This window comes from Saccopteryx bilineata, chromosome 2 (genome assembly GCF_036850765.1).
Source record: "Saccopteryx bilineata isolate mSacBil1 chromosome 2, mSacBil1_pri_phased_curated, whole genome shotgun sequence".
Lineage (NCBI taxonomy): Eukaryota > Metazoa > Chordata > Mammalia > Chiroptera > Emballonuridae > Saccopteryx > Saccopteryx bilineata.
The window spans coordinates 21,709,352-21,721,530 of record NC_089491.1 but is presented as its reverse complement, the minus strand read 5'-3'; positions in this window follow the sequence as shown (position 1 = coordinate 21,721,530).

Genomic DNA, 12,179 nt, shown 5'->3' with positions numbered 1-12,179 from the left:
TTCCTCCGACTCTCTCTCTGTCTCTGTAAAAAAATAAATAAATAAAAATAAAAAAATAAAAAAACTTAACAAATTTTATACTTTGAGTCTGTGCACTGGATTGTCAATTATACCTCAACAAAGCTGTTATTAACAATAGGCCATGACTTTGCCATAAGCATTTGCACAAGAACCCTCTGATTATTACGAACATGATTTTTCATTTCCGATGTTAATAAGGGAAATGTCTATAATTAGAAGACAGAACTAATGACTTTCCCACTCCTGCACTAACTCACAGGCTGGGATGAGGCCGGGGCTACTATAGGACATGCTGCTTCCTAAATTCCTAAAGGCACTGGAGTCAGGGGGGAAGGAGGGAGTGAAGACTCCAAAAGAATCCACTCACATCTAGCTGAACTCTGGCTGACCACCAGGCCCTGGCTGTGAGGTCCAGATTCTGGATAGATCTGGATGGGCCCTGAGTTCTGATGAGCAAAGGATTGTGGTTCCCAGACACACTGCAAGGCTCCCTCAAAAAAAACCAGTTCAGACTGCAGTTTCTGCCAACACAGGGCCCTGCAGGCCCTAACTCTAAGCTCTGCAACTCCAGCGGGTGTCCTGGGACACCAGGTTCAAAAGCATCCCTTACAGAGGCCACTGGTAGCCTCACACTTCCTTTTCCCATAGTCTCCTTGGGATGCCGTTTCCTTACCAACCTACATCTCTGGCTGAACAAGGAGAATCTGGGGAAGCAATCAATGGTGGGATTCAGCCAGTTCGCACTGGTTCAGTAGAACCAATAACTAACTTTTTGTTCAGTTCTGTGAACCAGTTCTTAAAACGCCACTTGTAGTCAGGGTTATTTGTAAGGTGGATGCCTGGGCAGGTGCCCAATGTGGAAATCACAAATTTACATTCCTTACTCTTTTTTAACATTCATCTGCGCAACAGCATATTCTAAGCACCCGTAGTCATGTTCATTCTGTCCATAGGTGAAAAAAAAATTGCAAGTGAGGACGCCAATCAAGAAGCAATACAGGCCTGACCAGGTGGCGGCGCAGTGAATAGAGCATTGGACTGGGATGAGGAAGGACCCAGGTTCGAGACCCCGAGGTTGCCAGCTTGAGCCAGGCTCATCTGGCTTGAGCCAAAAAAAAGCTCACCAGCTTGGACCCAAGGTCGCTGGCTCGAGCAAGGGGGTTACTCAGTCTGCTGAAGGCTCACGGTCAAGGCACATATGAGAAAGCAATCAATGAACAACTAAGGAGTCCCAACGAAAAACTAATGATTGATGCTTCTCATCTCTCTCCGTTCCTGTCTGTCTGTCCCTATCTATCCCTCTCTCTGACTCTCTCTCTGTCCCTGTAAAAAAAATAATAAATAAAAATTTTAAAAAAAAGAAGCAATACGGAAGTATCTTAAATAATAGTTTTATTGGGGGGTTTTGTCAGGTGTTATGTAATATTTTTTCACTAATATTTTAAAACTCTTTCTTATAGCATAGTCTAGTTTTATATACCTCTTTTAATGTTCTTATTTAAATATTAAATTTATGAAATAACAAACTACCTTTTGGTATATCATTTTTTGTACTTAAAACGGTTGTTAGGACAGAGAAGCGGTTGTTAAATTATTTGAATCCCACCACTGGAAGCAGCGTGAGTCCCAGGCTCTCTGAAAGAGGCCTCCCAACATGAGCGTTGGTCTCTTGATGCCCAAGTTAGTCCAGGCCTCAGATCACCGGGCTGTTTCTTACAGCGCCCAGGAGGAGGCCGTTGCTATGTGCGCGTTCGGTCACCAGGAGGCGCCAGGCCTCCTGCGGACACCCAAGGAGCACAGTCTCAGGCTCCAGTTGCGACCCAACTAATGGGGAGACAAGCTTGAACCAGGGGTGGTAGACAGGTCACCTGTGAGGAGGCCTAAGCCTTCTCCACAGCCCCTTTGAGTACCCAGGACAATCTGTGATCATCACCTCTCTGCCGCATCTGCAGAGCCTTGTCTGGGACAGCTCTGGACAGCTCGTCTCCCCGGCTCCCATTCTTTCATTCAGCTTTACAGGTTGTAGCGAAACCAACACCTTCCCCCCTTACATTATTGTTTTTCAACTTTGGCTGCACTTTGGAATCACCTGGGGAGCCTTGAAAAATCCTGGTGCACACGACTTGGGGACCTTCCAACAACTTGTCATTGGTCAAAGCCAGTCACAAGGCTTTCCTGAGCAAGTCCAGGGAGCCCACTGGTTAAGCCAACAAGGTGAAGAGTCCATGTGGGAGGAGCCCTGTCAGGTCTTGGCCTCAGCAGTGACCAAATCATCTCCGTGACTTCATAGCACTTACCTTCTGGCAAGTGGGTGCAGGCAGTAAAGTAATAATATGGGAGGACAGTCAGGGATGTGGGAAAGAGCCCTACCTAATGCTTGGGGCTCAGAGGAGTCCTCTGTGTGAGGTGACACATGGGAACCAGAATGTGAGAGGCTGGGCCATGCAGGTATCTGGGGTCGAGTATTTCACACAAAGAGTCCAGACATAGGAGTGCTTGGGGTGTCTGAGGGAAGCCGTGCGCATAAAGATTCAGTGTAACAGGAACAAGGGAAGTGAGGGCGGGTGTGGGACTCACGGGGCTGGGTCCTCGCTGTCAGTGCTGCTGACCAGCTCTCCCTTCCGGGCCGGGCTCTCCTCAACAAGCTGGCACCCAGTCCTCTGTCGTTCTTCACCAAGGGGTCAGCCAGCTATGGTGTATTTACTAATCTAGTAACCAAACAGCCGCCATAAAGGTTCTTTCAGCGACAGAACATTGAATCTGAAAAGCTAACACTGAAGAACAACCACTGCTATTTTGATGGGTCTGCTTCCAGGAACAGACAGTCTCAACTAAAGTCTGTCCTGGGGCCAGAGACTCAGTGGACAGAGTCCCCTGAGCCGGGTTGGGATATCTGGAGTCTTCATTATTGTTCTTGAAACCCCAGATGACCTCAGAGTGACCTAGTTCGACATTTACTCTGGAAGTTTACTTGACATTTACCTACATTCCCACCATTCGGCTTTGAGTCACCAAGGGGAGCAATGAGAGGACAACTTAAACATTCCTCCTTAATCCCACAATTAAGTAATTTAATGTCCATTTTATTGAGGGCACTCTGAAGGGTTCAATTGGACAAACTTGTGTCTTTGGGGGAAATGCAGCACAAATGACGACTGTAAACAGCAGTCAGGGGGAGGGCCGTGTACAGAGGCGGGGCCGGCAAACCTCTTCTCCAAAGGGCCGGATGGGAAATAGTTTAGGTCTTCCAGGCCAGGACCCAACATCGAAGATACTACATAGGGTCTAATATAATAATAGAGAAAATCTATTTCCATGCTTTTTAAGAAATTCAAAATTTAATATTGAGTATAAATTTTTTTGGAAATATAGATCTGTTTGTGAGAGGAATTAATTCTTTTTTAGAATAAAAATTTTTGGAAATTTGCTTCATTGGTTGTAAATAGAAGTTCTTATATTGCATTGCTTGGCTCACAAGCAACAGAAAAATGGGCAGTGGCTGGATTTGGCCTATAGGCCACAGTTCCACACCTACTTTCAGTATAGCAAACATGTTCTTTTTTGTTTGTTTGTTTTTGTTTTGTTTTGTGTGAAAAAGAGAGAGGAAAGGAGAAAGAGAATCATCAATTCATTGCAGCATTTAAGTTGAGTATCCATTGACTGCTTCTCATATGTACCTTGACCGGAGATGAACCACCGACCTGAGGTTGGAGCCAGTTTTCCCATGATTGAGCCATTGACCTTGGCTTTTCACATTGAAGATCCATTCACTGCACCACCACCAGTCAGGCTAGAAAATGTGGTTTCAATATATAAGTATCCCAGGAAGTTCTGCTACAATTACAAAAAGAGGAGAAAGAAAAGAGAGAGCAGCCTAAGTCCTGGAAGAGCTACTTTACCATTATTTGCAATAACATGACCACATACCCACAAGACAAACAGAATCCACAAGTATTGAAACTAATTTCATTATAATTATGAAAAATTTCCTCAAGGTTTTTAGAGATATCAAGTTATAAAAATCAGTAACATTTCTCTATGGCAGAGAAAGCTCATGATAATAACTAATAGTTAAGAAAACAATCATATCCAGCCAGGTAGTTCAGTTGGTTAGATCATCATCCTAGTACACCAAGGTAGTGGGTTCCATCCCTGGTCAGGGCACATACAAGAATCAACCAATGAAGGCATGAATAAGTTGAACAACAAATCAGTGTCTCTCTCTCTCTCTCTCTCTCTTCTCTCTCTCTGTATCTCTCTTCCTCTCTCTCTCTCCCTTCCTCTCTCTCTAAAAATCAATAAGCCTGACCTGTGGTGGCGCAGTGGATAAAGCATTGACCTGGAATGCTGAGGTCGCTGGTTTCAAACCCTGGGCTTGCCTGGTCAAGGCACACATGAAAGTTGATGCTTCCTGCTCCTCCCCACCTTTTCTCTCTCTCTCTCTCTCTCTCTCTCTCTCTCTCTCTCTCATTCTCTCTCTCTCCTCTCTGAAATGAATAAATAAAATAAAATATAAATCAATTAAAAATGAACACATTTTTTCATGAAGATGGTGCGCAAAGCAAAGAAGGAAGTCCCTGCACCTCCCCAAACCAAAGCCAATGGAAAGGCATTGAAGGCAAAGAAAGCAATGCTGAAAGGTGTCCACAACCACAGAAAAATAAAGAAGATCCACACATCACCCACTATTTATGGCTGAAGACACTGCAGCTCCAAAGGCAGCCTAAACATCCTGGGAAGAGCTCCCCAGCGGAAGCAAGCTTGACCTCTATGCCATCACCAGTTCTCCCTGACTACCACCAAGTGAGCCATGAAGAAAACAGAAGACAGTGATACACTGTGTTCAGTGTGGATATGGAGGCCAACAAGCACCAGACCAAACAGGCTGTGAAGAAGCTCAGTGACATTGATGTGGTCAAGGTCAACACCTGATCAGACCTGATAGAATGAAGAAGGCATATGTTTGACTGGCTCCTGACTATGATGCTGGCAATTCTAAATATTATAATTTTATACTATAAAACAAAACACTGGGAAGCCCTGGCCGGATGGCTTGGTTGGTTAAATCATTGTCCCGATACACAAAGGTTGCAGGTTTGACCCCAGTCAGGGCACATACAGGAACAGATGGATGTTTCTCTCTCTCTCTCTCTCTCTCTCTCTCTCTCTCTCTCTCTTTCTCCCTTCCTCTCTCTAAAATTAAGAAAAAAAATTTTTTAAAACTTGTGAAATTATATAGGAAGTAACCACCAAAAATACACGAGAAGACTACCAAGAAGAGAATTTTAAACTCTGAATAAATTGACAGACACCGCGCTCATTTGGTTTTGGTCCAGTGATCCACCTGTCAGACTTCTGACCTCCAAAGTGTAGTGTAATAAACCTGTGTGGTTTAAGCCACTAAGTTGGTGGTTTGTTCCAGAACAAACAGAAAACTAATACAGGACCCATTTCTCCTGTTGGGCTCAATGCCAAGAACAGAGGCTCCTCACTGTGCTTCTGACACACGGCAGAATTAACTCCTAGAAGGAAGTTTTCATCCCGATTCACACCAGCTGCACTGGGGATATTATTCTGTGCTTAAGCTTTGCAACAGGCTTATTTCCCTTTTTTTAACCAACTTCATTTGTGTTCAGACCCTAAGAATGTGTTGATGGACAATGAGATGATAGCAGGGTGATACGAAACTAATAATAAAAAAACCATAGCATTTAAAAGCCACCGTAGGAAATCTCTAATGAGACTTGGCTATGAGCTTGACCCTCCAATCCTGGAGCAAATTGCACCAAGAAATAGTAGCTGTTTCTACTGTAACTCTCGTTTAAATCCTGATTTACTATCGATAGATATTCTAGGAAATTAGAATATAGATTTGAAAATTCAATGTCTTTCTCCCTGTGAGTCTTTTAGATGAAATGATCACTGATCTGGGTTGACATGAGCAAGGCAGTGGAAAGGAGGTGCCAGCTGTCATGTATGCATCGAAACACCTATTTTAGCAACCACTCATGGGTGAGAGCCCCTTTCTGGGAGTCCAGAAGTACAACCAACAGGTTCCAGCATGCAGGTGAAGCAAAATTCAAAACACTGATGCACTGAAGAAGGTAAGAAGGACAGTATCCCATTCCCTGTGTCACCCTGTCCCAAGGTAGCACTGCCAGGCATCACCGGCAGCTTGGTAGAGAGGAGTATCGCAGGTCCCACCCAGACCTGCTGCATCAGAGCTCGCAGGCCCCCCAGACCTGCAGATGAGTGTGTGCTCCTCCGGAGAAGCATGGCGCCATCACACAGACAGGGATCCAGAGATAACATATCGCATTGTTCTGGGTGTTACACACAATTCATATGAGTGGCACCAGACTACACATATCTATCCTTTAACAATTGATTTTTGAGCTGTAACCTTGCTACTATACAGATCTAAGACATTTCCTTTAACTCACTGGAGAAAATGAACTCTTAGGAACTCAGTCTATCAGTGACATTGACATAGCGCAATCAGGTAACATGGGGATGGCTAGAGAGTCCTCACGCTCTCTATTTTTTTTTAAATGCACCCATTTATATTGGGAGGGACATTAAGGTCGCTAGGGTAAGTGGAGAGTGTCCTTCCCAAGGACAAGCAATTGCTGTGTATGGCTTTAAGACCAAATGGTACGTATCCAGGAGAAAACAATATTTTTAAAGTTCTAACGTGACAATATCAATGAGAACAACCAAAGCCAATTAGCCCAGTGAGGAGATACGGAACAAATAAAATAACAACATAGCTTTTAAATGTCATGATGGAAAAATCCCCAATGGGACTTGGCTGTGAGTTGACACTCCAGTCCCTGAGCAAGGTGACCAAAAAGCAGTAGCACAGCTCCCATTGATTCCACCACAACTTTCCTTGGATTTGTGATTTTATTAGATATTCTAGTAAATTAAAACATAGATTTGAAAATTCAACAGCAAGGACACTGTTACATTGACAGTGTGTCTGTACAGAATATAGGGTCATTTGCCCCCAGATTAAATTGAGCTTTGTATTCTAAATATATTTAGGGAAACTAAGATCTGCAGGCTTTGATCTTTTTGTTTTAATTTTTTTATGATTTGAGAGAGATAGATCAGTTTGTTGTTCCACTTGTTAATGCATTCCTTGGTTGATTCTGGCCTGTGCCCTGACCAGAGATCAAATCAGTAATCTTGTCCTATGGGGATGATTCCCTAACCAACAGAGCAACCCAACCTGGGCAGCTGTGATCTTTATAAGGCATAGATTGCTCCACATTTCAGACCCCCATTAATGGATCTAGATCTTCATGTACAAGTGCAATGTCTGGCTATAACATGGTGTTTATTTTCCAAGCCTTGTTTAAATGAGTAAGGGATAAGGTGGGGACTTACTAGATGAGGCCACTGAAGAAACATAAAATACGTGACCGATGTACTGGGGGAAGGCGGTGTTGGGCATTGAGGATTCAGCTGTCACAGCCTGGAAAGCTGGTAGGTCTCAGTGCATGCTGGGAAAGCATTTGGTCAAATGGTTGTCTGCTGTGCCTGCAGAAAGACCACGTGCAGACACAGGCTGTAGAGCTAGGAGAAGCAGAATAAAGGTTCAGGGTGTTGGAATATTGGTATTGTGTCCAGGACTGCTTGCAGCTTTCAGCAAACTTATGAGAGGGTGGTACTCGGGTACAGCCAGTCAGGCTGCAAGTAGAGAGAGAAGGTAGCCTTTGTTAAGGGACGAACCTCTGCTGAAGCCACACTCCAAGTTGAGTGAGAGTCACAATTCCTTTACCCTACAGTGAAGCGGCTGTAAGTAGTGGCTGTGAGGTAGAATCTAGTCTACTAGGAGATAACGCTGCTGCCATGGAAGGCAGCATGATGCTGGTGAAGAAGGGATTAAAGGCCCATCCCTCCCCAACCGATTGTTTTCAGTGGCCCCAGTTAAGTTAAGAAAAGGAGATGGGGCTTGACTGGTGGTGGCGCAGTGCATTGAGCATCAACCTGGGACACTGAGGTCCAGGTTTGAAACCCCAATGTTGCCTCCTTGAGCACAAGGTTGTCAGCTTGAGCTAGGGTCATGGACATGATCCTAAGGTTGCTGGCTTGAGCCCAAGGTTGCTGCTGTCTTTATCAAGGGGTCACTGGCTCGGCTTGGGCCCCCGGTCAGTCATATATAAGAAATAATCAATGAACAACTGAAGTGATGCAAATACGAGTTGATACTTCTCATCTCTCTCCCGTCCTCTCCTCTAAAAATAAAAAATAATTAAAAAAGAAAAAGAGATGATGTAGGTAAGGCATAAAGGTCAATTTAAAAAATCCATTTCCTAACTGACCAGATAGTGGCGTAGTAGATAGAGCGTCAGACTGGGCCTGCTGAGGACCTAGGTTCAAAACCCCAAGGTCGCCTGACCAGGAGGTGGCGCAGTGAATGGAGCATGGGACTGGGATGCTGAGGACCCAGGTTAGAGACCCCGAGGTCGCCGGCTTCAGCGCGGGCTCATCTGGCTTGAGCAAAAAAAAAGCTCGCCGGCTTGGACCCATGGTCGCTGGCTGGAGCAGGGGGTTGCTCGGTCTGCTGAAGGCCCGCAGTCAGGGCACATGTGGGGGAGCAGTCAGTGAACAACTAAGGTGTTGTGACAAAAAACTAATGATTGATGCGTCTTGTCTATCTCTGTTCCTGTCTGTCCCTATCTGTCCCTCTCTCTGACTCTCTTTCTGTCTCTGTAAAAAAAATAAAATTTGAAAGAAAAAAAAAAACCCAAGGTCTCCAGTTTGAGTGCGGGCTCATCTGGTTTGAGCAAGGCTCACCAGCTTGAGCCCAAGGCCACTGGCTCGAGCAAGGGGTCACTCAGTCTGCTGTAGCCCCCCGGTGAAGGCACATATGAGAAAGCAATCAATGAACAACTAAGGAACCGCAATGAAGAACTGATGCTTCTCATCTCTGTCCCTTCCTGTCTGTCTGTCCCTCTCTCTGTCTCTGACTCTGTCTCTGTCTCTGTCACACACAAAAAAAATTTGTTTTCTGGCCTAACTCTATGCCTAGTAAAAGTTTTCATGCCTGGCTGTCTACACACAGAGAAGTCAAGAGGCAAGTACATCAGAAATCTAAGTTTCTGAGGGATTTGCACGGCCAAGAGAAATTTAGAGGTCTGGCCTATAGCAAAAGCATGTGACTCTCAAATCTTCAAAATGATTTCTCTGAGCCTGCACAAACTGAGGATGTCTATGTCCGTGGGGAAAATGGGCAAGTGATAGATAACCTACCAGAACCAGGGCCAAAGAGGACAGTGACCATAAGATCATGATTCCACCACATTCTCTGATCCCTTATGTCTTGCAACTCAGATTTTTATATATTTTTTAAAATTTATTTATTATTCTAGAGAGAGAAAAGTAGAGAGAGAGTGACAGAGAGAGAGAGAGAAATGTTGATTTGTTGTTACACTTATTTGTGCACTTGTCGGTTGATTTCTATATGTGCCTTACAGGGAATCAAATCCAAAACCTTGGTGTATCAGGATGATGCTCTAACTGAACTACTCAGCCTGGGCCACAACTCAGCTTTGACAGCACTCATGAGAACAATACCCTAGGGTGGGAGGAGAAACAAGAAGGAAAGTACTAGGTTTCTGAATGACTGTGGAATAGAGTTGCCAGCCAACTTGGAACACTCATTTCAGATTGATCATAGGAGAGTGAAATTAATTCTAACTTCATTAAACCTTACTAGATTTTGGTTGGGTCTCTATCTATCTCACACACACGCACACACGCACAATCACCACACACATTATTATAATTTTTCTTTTAGCAGCTTAGCTAGAGAAACCACTGAAATACCCAGACATAGATATTTATCTTTCCCAATAAGTCAGTTCCTCCACCTGAGTGGAGTAAAGCCAGTTCTATCCTCCCCACCGCTCAGCCAAAAGTCCTCGGAGGCATCTGTGTCCTTGTCCCTACAGGATGCAAATATTGAAGCAGGCCCTGCATTTGGGATTCAGGTTGCTATATTCCAGACTTCTAGGGTTCACGGGCATGTAGTGAGCCTGGGTTCTAGTTCTAAAAATGTTAATACCTTCAAACAAAGACCACCAGAATTATACTTGCAGTTGAAAAGACTAGGAAGTGTGCTCACCATGGGAAACATGGTGTCTCAGCCACAGAGTGTTAGGAGGAAATTACTACAAGACTTGGGGACGATCTAAGGAAGCTCTAGGTTGGATGTTATAAGCAATCAGGGGCAAGTCTATGATTGAATGAATCCATAAAACTTACCTATAGGGAGCGGAGACAGGCATGACTGTGAAGCTGTGCTTGATAAAGAAGCAGCAGTCACTCATTTTAGCCATAAGAGAGACACATTTTTGGATTGCACATTAATATGGTTTTAATTATCTCAGAGTGATGTTGTCAGATGTTGTTTTATGAGATTATTTATGGCCCACAGCAGAACCGTCTTACCTGTGCCCCTCAGGCCGGCTCGTGGTAACACTGGAGCCTAGCCATGGGGTCAGGCCGTCCCAGGAGGGCAGGGACTGCATGTGTTTCATTCTCTAATGGGTAGTGGTGCCTCCTTTCAGGCCACAGGCAGTCAGCTTCTCCCTGTGACTGCGGGGGAGGAAGAGGAGCTGTCTCCAAGTCACTCTGGCTCAGCCCTGCTTCTCCGAGCTTGGCATCTTCAGCCGGCCTCCCCGCCTGAGGGATATGATCCCCCTGCATGGGTGACCCAGATCTGTCCTCAGAACCCAGTGGACAGGACTGCTTTTCTTTTTCCTTTTATTTTGAAAATGACTGCTCTGCTCTCTTTCTGATTAGCTGATGTCTTCACTCCTTGCTTTTGAGTGTTCTTAACATCTCATGCCTCATTTGCTGGAAATGTTTAAAATTGAGGGGTAGGTTTCAGAGGGATTTCAAGCTGACACCCTGACCCAGGAGCAGCTGAGGGTCTCTCTGTGCCTCCCCTGGGCTGTAGTTTTCTGACATGTGACACCACCCAGTCACCTCCCATCATCCAAGTGGCTCCCTGTGCATTGACTGTTATTGCTTGTAATGCTCTAATCATTCCCAAGGACCTGCTAGGCCATGCTCTGGGCATAAGCTTGTCTGTCCCTTAAATGACAACATTTAAAAATGACAGATCACAGCATAACTGGTTTGATTTCTACATGCCTTTTGCCACTTGTCAGCAAACCAGGCCAAGTGCGTATGTCAGGAGAAATAAGCCTGAAGCTAACTTATTCTTCTGACACAGAGGCAGAGCAAGAGAGGGAGTAAGAGGCTTTCAGCTCCCTAGAAAGCCTTCTGTCATTAACCACATGTTGACAATGACTGAGTCATTCTTTGTGTATGACTCTCCCCACCCCCATGTAATTCTGTTCCTGCACCCAAGTGCAATTTTGACAATGTTTTTATTATCTGATGCAAGGAAGGAATTATAATCAGAGAAAGAACTTTAATTTCCCTTTTCCCAAAGCCCATAGGCTCCCAAAATAAGAGGTAAAGAAACTTCAGCCTCCTTGATGCCTCCTGATGGCACCCAGTACAGGTCGCTAAGGTCTGCTAGTGCTCCCATTTCCTGGCCTCTCACTGAACGTGCTCACAGTGAAAGCACTAATTCAAAAGCAGAGGTGCATCCCTCCATTCATTGCAGTGTGATGCAATGGGAAACAGTCCAAGTGCCCGTCAGTAGGTGACAAGACATAAAAAGCCATTGGACAGCTACACAACGGACTACCACCCAGCCGTAAATAAGAACGAAATCTTACCTTTTCTGACAGCATGGATGGACCTGGAGATTATTATGCATAGTGAAATAAGCCAATCAGAGGAAGACAAGTATGATATGATTTCACTTATATGTAGAATTTAATAAACAAAATAAACTGATGGACAAAATAGAAACAGAGGCATGGATACATGGAACAGACTGACAGCTGTTAAAAGGGAGGGGTGTTGGGGAACTGGATAATAGAAAGTGAAGGAATTAGCCCAGAAATATTTGTACATAACACAGAGACACAGACAACAGTGTGTTGATGGCCAGTGGGAAAGGGGGGTGTGACCGAGCTGCAGGCAGGCAGAGGATACATGTGGTGGGAAGATGGTGGTTTATTGTGTTGTACACTTGAAACCTGTATGGTTTTGTGAACCAATGTCAT